Source organism: Syngnathus scovelli, chromosome 4, assembly GCF_024217435.2.
Source record: "Syngnathus scovelli strain Florida chromosome 4, RoL_Ssco_1.2, whole genome shotgun sequence".
Classification (NCBI taxonomy): domain Eukaryota; kingdom Metazoa; phylum Chordata; class Actinopteri; order Syngnathiformes; family Syngnathidae; genus Syngnathus; species Syngnathus scovelli.
Window position 1 is genome coordinate 845093 of NC_090850.1, and position 13925 is coordinate 859017.

The 13925-nt window shown below is 42.8% G+C and overlaps 1 long non-coding RNA gene across 1 annotated transcript; it reads left to right on the top strand.

Moving 5' to 3' along the window:
- The first annotated feature begins 704 nt into the window (after window positions 1–704).
- Window positions 705–11519, top strand: LOC125966891 (uncharacterized). Its single transcript, XR_011086699.1, has 4 exons — window positions 705–4302; window positions 4709–9647; window positions 9722–9963; window positions 10054–11519. It is a non-coding gene; the product is annotated as an uncharacterized lncRNA (long non-coding RNA).
- The last annotated feature ends 2406 nt before the right edge of the window (window positions 11520–13925 follow it).

The following is a 13925-nucleotide window of genomic DNA, read 5'->3' on the forward strand; positions in this document are numbered from 1 at the left end:
CGGTGAGTCCTAGACTCCAGCTGTTTTTTTTCTGTCTTCCTGGGGGTCTGCTCAGGTAGTGTGGCAAATTTGAACAGGTTCCCTCATTCCTAGCCCAAGTTACAGGGGGGGAACATATCCTCACGGGTGGCCCGTGAGGATATGTTCCCCCCCCCCTTATTTTGAGAACGGTGAGTCCTAGACTCCAACTGTTTTTTTTCTGTCTTCCTGGGGGTCTGCTCAGGTAGTTTGGCAAATTTGAACAGGTTCCCTCATTCCTAGGCCAAATTACAGGGGGGGAACATATCCTCACGGGGCACCCGTGAGGATATGTTCCCCCCCCTTATTTTGAGAACGGTGAGTCCTAGACTCCAGCTGTTTTTTTTCTGTCTTCCTGGGGGTCTGCTCAGGTAGTGTGGCAAATTTGAACAGGTTCCCTCATTCCTAGCCCAAGTTACAGGGGGGGGAACATATCCTCACGGGTGGCCCGTGAGGATATGTTCCCCCCCCTTATTTTGAGAACGGTGAGTCCTAGACTCCAACTGTTTTTTTTCTGTCTTCCTGGGGGTCTGCTCAGGTAGTTTGGCAAATTTGAACAGGTTCCCTCATTCCTAGGCCAAATTACAGGGGGGGAACATATCCTCACGGGCCACCCGTGAGGATATGTTCCCCCCCCCCCCCCCCCCCTTATTTTGAGAACGGTGAGTCCTAGACTCCAACTGTTTTTTTTCTGTCTTCCTGGGGGTCTGCTCAGGTAGTGTGGCAAATTTGAATAGGTTCCCTCATTCCTAGCCCAAGTTACAGGGGGGGAACATATCCTCACGGGTGCCCGGTGAGGATATGTCCCCGCCCCCCCTCATTTTGAGAACGGTGAGTCCGAGACTCCAACTGTTTTTTTCTGATGATTTGTGCAGTGATACTGTTATTAATGCACTTTATCAATGTCTTTGGCCTTATTTTGGTCAAACAACTTTGTTTCGTTATCATATAACATACATCAAAAATAATGACTTTAAACTTTATTAAAAAACATTATTATCTATTTGTTTATTTATTTATTTAACATCCAATATGTTCCCCCCCTGTAACTTGGGCTAGGAATGAGGGAACCTGTTCAAATTTGCCACACTACCTGAGCAGACCCCCAGGAAGACAGAAAAAAAACAGCTGGAGTCTAGGACTCACCGTTCTCAAAATAAGGGGGGGGGGAACATATCCTCACAGGGCACCCGTGAGGATATGTTCCCCCGTGAGGATATGTTTCCCCCCTGTAACTTGGGCTAGGAATGAGGGAACCTGTTCAAATTTGCCACACTACCTGAGCAGACCCCCAGGAAGACAGAAAAAAAACAGCTGGAGTCTAGGACTCACCGTTCTCAAAATAAGGGGGGGGGGAACATATCCTCACGGGGCACCTGTGAGGATATGTTCCCCCGTGAGGATATGTTCCCCCCCTGTAACTTGGGCTAGGAATGAGGGAACCTGTTCATATTTGCCACACTACCTGAGCAGACCCCCAGGAAGACAGAAAAAAAACAGCTGGAGTCTAGGACTCACCGTTCTCAAAATAAGGGGGGGGAACATATCCTCACGGGGCACCCGTGAGGATATGTTCCCCCGTGAGGATATGTTCCCCCCCTGTAACTTGGGCTAGGAATGAGGGAACCTGTTCAAATTTGCCACACTACCTGAGCAGACCCCCAGGAAGACAGAAAAAAAACAGCTAGAGTCTAGGACTCACCGTTCTCAAAATAAGGGGGGGGGGGAACATATCCTCACGGGGCACCCGTGAGGATATGTTCCCCCCTGTAACTTGGGCTAGGAATGAGGGAACCTGTTCAAATTTGCCACACTACCTGAGCAGACCCCCAGGAAGACAAAAAAAAAAAAAAAGCCAGTCGATATCCAGGACTCACCGTTCTCAAAATGGGAGGGGGGCACAAATATTCACGGCTTGACATTTTTTATAGCGTTCCTGTTACAATTTTTATCCCACCACCTTTCACTTTGCTTGGGACAAAAGGAGCCTTCAGAACTGAAATTTCTTCTCAATTATTCATTCAAATCAATTCACTCAAATCATTCTCGTTATGAAAGATTTGATCACAAAACGCGTGTGGCTTTTTCTTAAATGAACACGTTTGACATTGCTATAGTGTCAGCTTTTAATTATATTGCGCTGTCATTTTAAAGCAAATTAATAAATGCAACAATATTAATTTGCTTTGAAAATACCTGAGTAATAAAATGGATGGATGAATGATGATCACAATTAAGTATAAAGTCTCCTTTGTGATATATACTCCTTGTAGCATGTAACGGTACCCAAGAGGAGTTTCTTTGCATCGAGGTTTATGCAAAGAGCTCACATAATTATATCGTTGCTTTTTGGTGAAGTGAGTGAGTGTTCCGTCTGTACGACTGGTCTTTGAATGTACCCCGCTTCAATGGCAGAACGCGGATGAATTTAAAGACATCAAATGAGAATCTTCCTTTATAAAAATTAAAATTGACTGACGCAAACGTGAATTCTTCATGTTTTTATTGAAAACAACACAGTGCTGACGCCGTACGACGCCGTACGGCATCGGTTTTTCGCTTTCCAAAAAAGGCGTGCGCGCTCCCGCGGCAGGGGGAACAAAATCTCACGGGGGAACCAAATCGAGCACAACACCTGTTTCCTGCTAGCGTTGGCTAATTTCTCCCCGCAAAAAAACCACAGCGCTTTGGGTGGGTTACAACTTGTGGACGTAAATCCCATCAAACAATAGTCTTCCATGTACTGTCGGTACTTTGTCGGCTCTGGTTTTGCCTTCTTTTTTACTTCTCCGTGTTTTCAACAGCAGCATCGCTGCTACGCTTTAGCTACATCTCCTTGTTACAGTGTGTCGTCAAGGCAACCGCAGGTGACTGCTATTGGTTTGTGGAGAGTCCGTTTTTTAAGGATTAAAATTGAATACTGAATATAAAACATACATTTGTATTTTATCAAACTTTTTATAACTAATTCTCAAGACAATCAGGCTTGCTGGGTTTTTTTTTTATACCGGTATATATTTTTTTAGATCTCACGTACCCCCAGGGGTACGCGTACCCCCATTAGAGAACCAATGTTCTGGGAGACAACATTAAAGAATAAAATGTTTATTTCCTGTAGCCAGTAGGTGGCAAATTTGTAGATGTCTTCTGGCCAAGACTGGCATCATCAAATGTGCAAAATTTTGAGAAGAACGGATGAAGTGGTTATTGTGTGCTTTTAAAATCAAAGCTACCCCAAATTTTAAAGTAAATTTAGCCCAGACTTTTTGTTCACCTACAAAAAGTCTAAGAGGCAGGCGGTCAGGGCTGTTATATATCCCATAACATTTTCATAAAGCAAGGCGAAAAGTACAACTGGAAAAATTGTAGGGGGCAAAACTGCGCCATATTTTTAAAGTTCACACAGAGACCTAATGTAATATTGATGATTTTGCCAAGCAATTTTTTTGTCCATGTTTAGACCCTCAAACCTAGAGTTGTTTTCTTAGAGGAACTCTGTGTTGTCACGGCAACTCACAGCATTTGTGTTTTAGCATCATAAAGGCCTAAACATTCTTCCGAGCAAATATGCAGTAGATCAGGTTAATCTGCTCGCAGAAAAACATCAAATAATAAAGTGTTTATTTCCTGTAGCCAGTAGGTGATGCTACCACTATGATGAAACGCACATTTGTAGATGCCTTCAAGCCTCGAGTGTCATCAAATGGGTGCAATTTTGACATAATAATATGGGTAATGTTACAACAGCTTTTACTAAAGTCAAGACCTTCCTGTTGGTTTTAGCATTTTGCTCCGAAGACTCTTTTGTTGGTCTTTAGTTGTTACACATCATTTTTTTGTAGAGCTTGGCATAAATAATTTTGGTCCTAAGACACCAGAGGTATAGGCGTAGATCAGTGGTTCCCAACTTTTTTGCGCCACGGACCGGTTACGCGTCAGAAATATTTTTGCGGACCAGCCTTTATATAAATAAATAAATAATCAATTTATATAAATAATTAATACATGTACCGTAATTTCCGGACTATAAGTCGCGCTTTTTTTCATAGTTTGGGTGGGGGGGCGACTTATACTCAGGAGCAACTTATATATGTTTTATTTCACAAATTTTTACTTGAGCATTAAGACATCACTTACAAGTATAGCTGACCACTTCCCATGTTATTTTTAGTATAGTTGATCACTTCACATGCTTTTATATCTTTATCTTGAACATATTCAAAACATAAAAAATAGAGAAAACATCAAATAAAGCAATTAACACTTTAAAGCACCATATCCAATGTTAGAGATTTGCTCACTCCAACTTATTTTGCAAGAACCACACAGGAGACAAGGCAAGTTCTTTTAGACACCTGCAGGTGGAGAGATCACTCGCTACAGGAATGAAATCTAAAAGTCTCCTCCCTGCAAGGGCATATTTATTAGGAAGAACAGAGTGGGGGTGAGAGTGGACAGGTTTGGTGAACCCCCGGCCTCTGATAAGATCAGAGCAGGGGGTGTTTTACACTGTTGTGGGAAAGAGAACAACTTTGATTGCTTCCCCTGCAGCTGGTCAATCAAGCAGAGGAAGCAACCACTTCATCTTACTCTGCATTGTGAGGGCAAGACAAGATTGATTTAATCATTATAGTCTACATTCCAACATAATCCTACGATAAAGATAACCTGGAAAACCCTAACATCCAAGTCCACTGTCTGCTGTATGTACACTTGCTCTATTTTTGCTCCTCTTATATTTATTATTATTATTTATTATTATTTGGCCCGTTCTCAGCTCTTTGTTTGTGTTTGTCACGTTAGCATACCTATCGTTTAGCCTGTTGTTGCTATTTAATGAATTGGAGTGACACCGATGGTTTTATAAACATGTTATTCATGTAATAGTTGTCCTTAATCACTCTATATGTTACATCAGGCCCGTTCTCAGCTCTTTGTTTGTATTTGTCACGTTAGCATACCTATCGTTTAGCCTGTTGTTGCTATTGTTTAGCCTGTTGTTGCTCGTTCATGACTGTTTTTGGTGTGGGATTTTGTCGAATAAATTGCCCCCCAGGCGGCTCGGTGGCGCACTGGGTAGCACGTCCGCCTCACAGTTACGAGGGTGCGGGTTCGATTCCACCTCCGGCCCTCCCTGTGTGGAGTTTGCATGTTCTCCCCGGGCCCGCGTGGGTTTTCTCCGGGCACTCCGGTTTCCTCCCACATTCCAAAAACATGCTTGGTAGGCCGATTGAAGACTCCAAATTGTCCCTAGGTGTGAGTGTGTGTGCGATTGGTTGTCTGTCTCTGTGTGCCCTGCGATTGGCTGGCAACCAGTTCAGGGTGTCCCCCGCCTACTGCCCGATGACGGCTGGGATAGGCTCCAGCACGCCCGCGACCCCCGTGGGGACTAAGCGGTTCAGAAAATGGATGGATGGATGGAAATTGCCCCCCAAAATGCGACTTATACTCCGGAGTGACTTATATATGTTTTTTTCACTTTTTGGGGCATTTTATGGCTGGTGCGACTTATACTCCGGAGCGACTTATAGTCCAGAAAATACGGTATAATAAATATATAAATACGATGAAATAAAATTATACGACTGGCATAAAAACAAATATAAACTACAAAAATAAAACTCACCATTACGTTGAATTATTGGAGCACCGAGCTTGTTTCTCAGAAACGAGCCGGTCCCATCCAGTCGTAATCGGAGATAATGACACCCGAAGTGGTTAAGGTTTGTCTTTTAGTCCAGGATGCTTGGTCTCCATGTGCTGAAGCAGTTTTGAAGGCTTCATTGCCTCGTTAGTAAAGGGAAATGTGCTTTCGGGAGTTTGCAAACATATTTTTTAAGGTTGTGTTAAACTTATAATCATATTAATATCTAGTATTGGAGTGCTCGTGTGGATTGGTGGGTGGCAAAGAATGTGCAGGCAAACTGCATGAACTTGTTTTCTTCGAAGTTTTGTGGAATAGGCCCAGACAGGGAGTGCCGGACGAGAACACCTCAAAGTCGGTGAGAAACGAGAACAACAGCACGTCTATGTGGTCGGGCTTCGCGGGGAAAACCCAACCTCCAGACCAGCGACACCTAGACGGGGAGGAGATCAGTGACCAATCATCTCACAATATTTTGCATGCTTTAATATTCATATTGTGTTTCTTCAAAACTGGGCAACCCGGAAGAATGTGTCGTCTTTTGGTGGTCACAAAAACGCACGAGTTTTAGTGTGAGGGACCCGGGACCCAGGCCTGTATTAGTGCGCTTTGTCAGGAATAAACAATTGGTAAATTTGGTCTGATTGATCTACTGGTCTTCTCTTTGACAGAACGAACTCGCAAAATTGTTAGGTGCGCCAGTGTGTGGATTAGGACATAGCAATTTATGTGCTAAGTGTTGATCGCAATTTGGAGTCAGATCAATAACTAAAATCCGTAACCTAACATTAGCTACCTTGTCGCCGCCGAGTGCGCTTGGCGTGTCAGAGTCACCTGTGGCGATAAATCCATATTTTAAGTAGGACTCCAGAAATGTTCTTTTAAATGCAGCTTTCCTTTTCTTAGAAGTGGTAGCCTCTTCTTCAGTCTCCTCATTCGGCTTTTTTCCCCTTTCCGAAGAAGCTTTCCAAACTTCTCTGTTTCTTGCTCATTTTTGCTTGCCTCGCGAGCTCGACTGGGGTGACATGTCACGTGACCGAGACGAGCGTCTTGTGTCAAGGGACACAGCGACGGTTGTAATTGGGAGAGAATTGCCAAATTTCTTATGTTTTTCAAAATAAATTCATTTTTGCTAGCTTTGCGGGCTCGACTTGGAAAACATGTCACATGACCGGTACGAGCGTCTTGACCAGAATGAATTGATCGTCGATTAAAAAAAAAATATTTTTTTTTCTTTTTTTTTCCTGTTCTGGTTATTCTGGAATGCATCTCCCGCGACAAACAAGGGAACACTGTAAAGGAAAAAAATCTGACAGAATTATGAAGCTTATTAAAAAATGGTAGTCATAGCTCTAAAATTTAAATGTTTACACCAAAGTGGTGTTGTGCTGATTTCCATATGGCTAAATGCAGCCTGCGCTTTTAAAAAATGTGCTGATGTCGTACATACCACAGAGGTATGTTAATGCAAAAATAACCATTTGTTATAGTACAAAACAAAATGTATTGTTTCTAACCACGAGTTTCCAGTCTGACACTGCTTGCTCCTGATGTGCGGATTTATTACTGTATTTTCCGGACTATAAATTGCAGTTGTTTTCATAGTTTGGCCGGCGGTGCGACTTATCAGGAGTAACTTATTAACACATTATTACTTGATCATTAACACATTACTTACTTACTTAGTAGTATAGATGATCACATTTTATTTCACAACTGCATTAGGTCGCACTTGGCCTGTGGAATAATTGGAACCACAACTGACAATGAGTCTGAATCCATTCACTGACTTCCAGAGTCAGCAGAGTTGTTTATAACACAGAGGAAAGAGATTTGTCACGGATCGGATGGAACATGGAGCAGGGCGACCAAGTGCAGCTTGGACCAGGGTTTATTGAGGGAAAAGGGAAGTGGAACGAGGCATCGAGGGAAACAGACGAGAACTGGTAAACTAATAACATGATAGACTGACCGACAGGGATGGCAAACAGAAACAGACTCGAAACAGACAGGAACCACAAGGACAGCAAACGTGACAACATCGACGATCCGACAGGGAGTGAGGGGCAGACAGAACTTGTATACACGACAGGTAACGAGAGGCAGGTGGGAATAATTACACTGATCATGGTTACACAGGAGGGGAGGGGCGAGCACACAGACAGAAACCAAGACAACAGACACATAGTGGAGCAGTTGGGGACGAGACGTGACAAGATTGACAGAGGACAAAGATTTCGATGGATTTAATGATTTGGAGTGACACGGATGGTTCGATAAACTTCTTATTTATCTTATAGTTATTTGATATATAGTTTATTCAGTGTAGCAACTTGTACATCGGTACAGTTCAGTAGTTTCCGATTGCCTAGGGAGGCCATGAAGGCAGCAGGGGGATGAGACGATTGTTGTTGGTTCTTGAATTGACCTCTTATTTTGTGAAATAAAGAGCTGGTTATCAAAACCCACGACTTGCCTGGTACTTCGGTAACGCCACAATATACAGTCATATGCAAAGGTTTGGGCACCCCTGATCATTTTTATGATTTTCCTTTATAGATCATCGCTTCTTTGGATCAGCAATTTCAGTTAAATATATCATATAGCAGACAAACACAGTGATATTTGAGAAGTGAAATAAAGTTTATAGGATTTACAGAAATTGTGTGATTATTACTTGAACAAAAGTAGGTAGGTGCATAAATTTGGGCACCCCAACAGAAAAATCCTCCTTTTGCAGAAATAACAGCCTCTAAACCAGGGGTGGCCAACCAGTCAGAGACTAAGAGCCACATTTTTTAATGTGTTACCGCAAAGAGCCACATCATACACATGAGCACACATGAACATCACCCCATCCCTTCCTCTTACACACACACACACACACACACACACACACACACACACACACACACACACACACACACACACACACACACACACACACGTCACACAATATTACAATGCGCCAAGCTTTGATGTCTATTCATATGCAAATGAGTTAGGGGTCATAAAATGTTATGACCTTTTTATGACTTGTTATGGTATCATAAATCACCCTCTTTTGAATTGTGGCGGGGTTGGGGGCATCAAGATGGCGCCAGTCGTGACGGCGCCATCTTTGACTGTCGCCATTTTGGTTTGCTGGCGCCATTTTTAAGATGTGGATATGTATGGGCATGTATTTTTATGAATCAAGACAGGTGCAGCACCTGAGCTATCTTTGCTAAAAGCCCTCTGAGCTAGCTTTGCTTCCGGCCCGTACGTGTGAGATTGAAGGTGTTTGTGTCAGAGTGGAGGGTCACGAGAGGGAGGGGGGTGTTTGTGACAGAGGCGGCATTACAGGTGCCAAAAGTTATCTGAAAGAGAAAAAATCAAGGTGTTGTCGCATATAATTTGAGAAACAATAGCTCAGCCAAAGTTATCTGAAAGCGAGAGACGCATGTAATTTGGCAAACATTACTTTAGAGGATCAAGGGTTTTTTTTTTTTTGTTGAGAAAATCATTGAAGTGTCGTTAGCATGCTGCCACAGGTATCTGAAAGATAAAAAAAAAGCAAGGTGTTGATGCATAATTTGACAAACAATAGTGGAGTCGGCATTACTGGAGCCAAGGATATGAGGTAGACCCTTTGATACGGCCAGAGTTATCTGACTCCCCGCGACACGTGAGCCCATAGGCGTGGTCTTATCCCCGCCGAATTTAAAGTTTGGTGTGGACGAGCATCATTTTGGAGAAGACAAGCCAAGGCATAGCTCTGAGCAACTGGGGTTGAAGCGCGTCAAAAAGCTGTTTTCGAGAATGGTTAAAGGTAAGTCATTTTAATACCTTTCTCGCGATAATAATAATAATAATACACTGCGGTTATTTTATAAAACAAAATGTAATGTTTATATAATATTTGCAGACAACATCGTTTTTGCTGATGTCCACGCATCTTTTGACGACGATTTTAGCGACGTTTACCTAACACAATCAGACTACGGTGAGTCAATCGCGCATCTAAGATAGTTAATATAGAGGGTATTAGTTGCTGATTTTATTTTATGTATGTAACAGATCTCGTGGCCACGGCCACTAGGAAAAGCGTTCGGCCGACACAAGCTGCCTTCGACCGCCATATTGGAGCAGTCGAAACGTCAGCGCCAGCGCGACCGGCGGTATCAGAGTCACGTGTTACTGTTGAAACCAATCCACTCTCAACCCGCACCGTTCAACCAGAATCAGCGACGGACTCAGAACTAGTTGAAGCTCTGTCTACTTACGAGGGCTTGAATCATCATCAAGAGTCGACAAACAAAGTTAGAAGTATTCCTTCTATGTTATCATTTGACTTGCTATTTTTGGTAATATAACGGCTTAACCTTTTTTTTTTTGTTTTTTTTTTATAGCTACTTCCAGGTGAGCGTCGTGACACGAGGGCTCAGAGAGAGAGGAAGAGGCGGGGGAGGAGGGGGCAGCCCTTCTACAACACCCACCACTCAAACAGCAGGGGGCCTCTAAAGTGTCGTGGTAACTGTATCTACAAAAGACGGTTACAAGAGTGTTTTAAGATTATACATGCTCTTACAGATTTAGCCGAATCAAAATAGGTTTGTGTTGTTTCTGTTGTGTTTTGTAAAAGAAAATATAATGGATCATCCAAACCTTACGTCAACAGAGTCAGATTTCTTAGCAAACATTGATGAAATAGATTTGCCATCATTTAGCGGGACAAGCCAAAGAAGTGACACACCAGAGCTAGATTTATCAAACATTAACAATGTGTGTACGAGTCAAATAACAGATTTGCTCAACAATGTGAGCACGGCTTTGTCAGAGGGGGAGAGACCAGACAGTCCTGCTATTCTCACCCATTTACAAGCTGTCATAGATGAATTGAACAATCAAAGTATGAATGAAGGTGGACAGAGTCCGACACAAATCCCGTCACAATTGCTAAACATGATAGGAGAATTAAACAACCAAGCTAATGGCAACAACGGGCGTATCAGTGCTGACATTCCTGTCCAGTTGCTAAACATCATCCAAAATCTAAATACACCTCTGGTTGACCCGTTGACCGCTAACACTGTCGATTCATCACCGGTTGCTATTGACGACGTTCTGCCGATATTTCAGCCTAACAACTGCTCTGTTATAATTGATCACGAAATAGACGTTATTGATGACAACACACCAGCATTTCAACACACGCCCCAGCAATCTAACAACGGTTCTGTATTAGCTGACCAACGCGGCGGTTTTATTGTAATCAATAGGCCACATTTCAATAATGTAGAGGTAAGGCGACAGTTAAATATACCATCGCAACAGAACATTAATGATTTTGCAACCTTCTACCTCCAGATTGAAGATAAAATAGATGATGTCATGCAAGAGGTAGCTAGCAGGGCGCAAACAGGTGATGTAATTCAGATAGAGCTAGTGGGTGGTAACGATAGAGCTCACATCTACCAGCAAACTAGTGATATAAACTCTATCAGAGATAATGTATCAGACATGCTTGAACGTTTAGCCCAATCAAATACAGAGCTTCTGGCTGATGAGGGCTTAGAGCTCATTGTACAAATAGTCACTCCATTGCGTGGTGGAATGCGTCGTAGGCTGTTGAACACTACCAACAGAGAGATTTTGAGGTTGAAAAAACGACACCTACACTTACCTCGTAATAAAGACAATAATTTGTGTTTCGCTCTCTCACTAACCTATCTGCTAAATGACACACTTACAACAAAACAGGCCACAAGACAAGCGCGGCTCTTACATGAGAGTGTAGGATTGGATTGTCAAACACCTGTGAGTCTGGGCGATGTCCATAAATTTGAGAAAGTCCTCAAACGGAAAATAACTGTAATGTATCGAAAAGAGGACTGCCGCCCCATGACCTTCTTCGACACGCGTTACCCCAAAACAGATAACGATACCTTATTTGTCTTAAACCTTGAGGGTCATTTTTACTGCGTGAAAGCAATTGAGGCATTTGTTGGCCATGCATTCTTTTGCAGGCATTGTTACAAAGGGCATGAGAATTGGCAACAGCACCAGTGTGAAGGACACTGTGGCGTTTGTCTTGATCCTTGCTGTAAACAGCGACGGTTTAAACCTGTCATCTGCCCCGACTGTAACAAATCTTGTCGTAATGAGGAATGCTTTACCAAACATAAAGAGTCTCGATCAATGAATCATGTGAGCAGCTGCACTTCATACAAAAAATGCTTGGAGTGTGGTCTTCAATATTATGTGAGAGCTGATGGTACCGGTGCTAAACATCGTTGCCCCGTTAAAAAATGCACAGTGTGTGATGAGATCTTAAATCAAGATGACGCCTTGTTGAACCCCCACATGTGCTACATTCAGCCCATCAAACCACAACCACCGTGCAAAAATGTAGTCTACTACGATTTCGAAACTTATGTAGATTCAGACGGTTTACACAAACCTTTTCTCATCTGTTGCGAATCAAATAGACTGGCGAAGCATTGGTATGGCACAGATTGTGTTGATGAATTTTTCAGATTTTTCCGAAGGCCACGGTTTAAATAAACTACGTTTGTTGCACATAATGCGAGAGGTTTTGATTCATACATACTGATAAGGAGAATGCTTGAATTAGGTCTCAAACTTGACATTCTGATGCAAGGGAGTAAAGTTCTATCATTTGTCGATTTAGACACAAAATCTCGATTCATAGACTCTCTCATTCTTGACGATGCCTCTAAGCGCAATGCCTAAGGCCCTGGGGTTTGAAGACAAATCAAAGGGTTACTTCCCACACAAATTCAGCTCTTTAGAGCATCTAAACTATGTAGGGTCTCACCCTGACCCCACGTACTACGGCACCGATCGAATGTCACCCTCCCAACGATCAAAGTTTGACGAGTGGTATGCCAAAGAAGCTAGCAATGTGTTTGATTTTGCTAAACAGGCAATAGCCTACTGCGGGAATGATGTTGATCTCCTAATGCAAGGGTGTGAAAAATTCAGGAGTGAGTTTTTTGAGGCCACCGGAACAGATCCATTCAATGCGGTAACAATTGCGTCGGCGTGCATGAAAGTTTTTCGAACTAATTTTCTAACCCCTCAAACACTAGCCATTACACCATCAGACAACTATATGCGTCAGCACAAAGCTTTCTCGCACGATTCTATTCAGTACATGCAATGGATCATGCACAGCCAAAATATTAGACATGCATTGAACGGTGGTGAAGTTAGGATAGACAACTACTTTGTAGATGGTTATTGTGAAATTGGGGGCGTAAAAATAGTGTTTGAGTATTTTGGTTGTTATCACCACGGCTGCGCAGAATGCTTCGACCTCTCTAAAATATGCCCGACAACCAAACGTCCTTTTCAGGAGAGGTTTGATAAAACACAAAAGAAAATTCAGGATCTACAGCTTAGACAGGATGTGTACCTTGTAATTATGTGGGAGCATGAATGGTTGCAAATGAAAAAGATGGACATAGAGGTGAAGGAATTCCTTAAAAAAAAAACAAATTTCCTACACCGCTCAAACCGAGGCAGGCTCTTTTTGGGGGCCGAACAAACGCATTCGTTTTAAGATACACGGCAGGGCCGAACGAGCGTGTTGTATGTTGATGTGACATCATTATATCCTTTCATCAACAGTACAGGTACCTACCCCATCGGCCATCCAATGATTATCCACGGTGATTTTAAAGACCCTAGATCGTATTTCGGTTTCATCAGCGCCACAGTCAACCCACCCCGTGGTTTGTATTTTCCTGTTCTACCGTTCAAAACAGCTAAAGGTAAACTCGTCTTCACACTGTGCCGCACATGTGCCGAGTGTAACAACCAGCAGACGGCTTGTACACATAGTGATGAGCAAAGATCGTTAACAGGTGTTTGGACAACCCCTGAATTTGTTAAGGCACTTGATCTCGGGTACACGGTTGCAGAAATTACAGAAGTGTGGCATTACACAAGAACGAGCGACACAATTTTCCGTGATTACATGCGAACATTTTTAAAAGGTAAACAAGAATCTTCAGGTTATCCGGCTCACGTGGTCAACCAGGCTGACAGAGAAAGATACATAGAAGGGTATGCCATTCATCAGGGTATCCAACTCGACCCTTCCAAAATTGCTGTAAACCCTGGCAAAAGGCAAGTGTCAAAACTCTGTCTTAACAATCTGTGGGGAAAACTCGCGCAACGTGACAACATGACAAACACAAAAATTGTGACAAAATCAGAGGATTTTTTTGAACTTTTGTTTTCAGGTCTGTACAAT